Here is a 1,867-nt window from a genome sequence, read left to right as displayed (position 1 = left end):
TTCCATATAAACATTAAGGAAATAAATCCAGAAATATCGGGATGGAAGACAAAACAAAATCCACGTCCGCCGGAAGGCTATATTTAACACAGAGACTCTAGGGTTGTTGTGGCCTGATCGGTAACGTCTCTGTCTGGTGTTTGCCAGACGGGGTTTCGAGTCCCGCTCAGACTCGTTATTGCCATTAGTGTCTGCAACCTTACCATCCTGGTGAGCTAAGGTTGTGGGGTTTGGGGGAGCCTATAGGTCTATCTGCTGAGTCATCAGCAGCCACTGCCTGGTCCTCCCTGGTCCTAGCTTGGGTGGAGAGGAGGCTTGGGCGATGATCATATGATATATGCTCAGTCTCTAGGGCATTGTCCTGCTTGATAGGGCAATGTCACTGTCCCTTGCCTCTGCCAAAAATGAGCGACCTTTAAACCTTTAATACAGGTTTTTGTAAGAGATGGATTCCATTTTTTTAGGTGGCCTTATTGGTAACGTCTCTGCCTGGTGATTGCCAGACGGATTGGAGGGAAGTTTAGAGTCCTGCTCAAACTCGTTAGTTCCTTTGGTCGCTGCTACCTCACAATACTTGTGAGCTAAGAATGGGGGGTTTTGTGAAGCCTATAGGTCTACCTGCTGAGTCATCAGCAGCCGTTCCCTGACCCTCCTTGGTCCTCGCTTGGGTGGAGAAGGAGTTTGGGTGCTGATCATATGTATATATGGTCAGTCTCTAGGGCATTGTCCTGCTTGATAGGGCATTGTCACAGTCCCATGCCTCTGCCATTCGTAAGTTGCCTTTAAACCTTTAAATGAAGAGTGAACTCCAATTCTCCTCAGATATTTCAGAAGCTAATCTTACCTGGGCAAATGGTATTGAGAATCCAAAAAATGGATAATTTTTGACCATGTAGAGATATGGGGAAGGGGGTATAAGTTCATGGAGTTTAGCTGGTACTTCTAGGGTCCCTACGCTTACCCCCCCCCCCCCCCACCCCCCCCCCCGTTATCCACCATAACGCTGAATCCCCTACTGCTGCTACCTCCGCGGTCATCCAAGGGCTAGCGGAGGAAAAAGCAGGGGCCTACCGGAACTGAGTCACAATCGCTCGCCATTCATTCCTATTTCTAGCACGCTCTCTTGCCTCTCTCACATCTATCCTCCTATCACCCAGAGCTTCCTTCACTCCATCCATCCACCCAAACCTTGCCCTTCCTCTTGTATTTCTCCCATCAACTCTTGCATTCATCATCACCTTCTTTAACAAGACATGCATGTCCAAAATAAGGGAATCTTCTGTGACAGCTCTGTGTCATAAGCAGAGACCACTAAAACAGGTTCGATCATGCAGGGGCAACTATGATAGGGGTCAGGGAGCCTGGCAACAGTATGGGACCCCTTTTCCTCCCTCCCCCCTCATAAACGAACAAGAAAAGGGAGGGGGGAGAGGGGGAGGGGGGGGGGGGGAGAGCAGTGGCGTAAGAGGCAAAGGGCCATTAATTATCTCTTAACAATGGAATGGCAAACTGTCAATCATTCTTCGACATCACTGACATTGATTAGCTTCTTGATATACTCCAAGATATATTTTGAACTATTTGGCAAATGTGTGATATGGCAGATGCTATAGTTTTATCCTATTGTAATCTCTCTCTCTCTCTCTCTCTCTCTCTCTCTGTGTGTGTGTGTGTGTGTGTGTGTGTGTGTGTGTTGTTATCAGTGAAAGTAACCAATTTCTTCAGCGAAAAGTAAAGTACTTTTATTTGTTAGCTTTCAGAAACCCCAAAATTTCATTGCTGATTTCCCTCTGCATACACTGTACACATATATAAACTATATCAAAATACTAAAAGTAATGGTTTAGTATGCCAATCAGATGTGACG

Source organism: Palaemon carinicauda, chromosome 7, assembly GCF_036898095.1.
Source record: "Palaemon carinicauda isolate YSFRI2023 chromosome 7, ASM3689809v2, whole genome shotgun sequence".
Taxonomy (NCBI): domain Eukaryota; kingdom Metazoa; phylum Arthropoda; class Malacostraca; order Decapoda; family Palaemonidae; genus Palaemon; species Palaemon carinicauda.
This window is presented reverse-complemented; position numbering follows the sequence as displayed.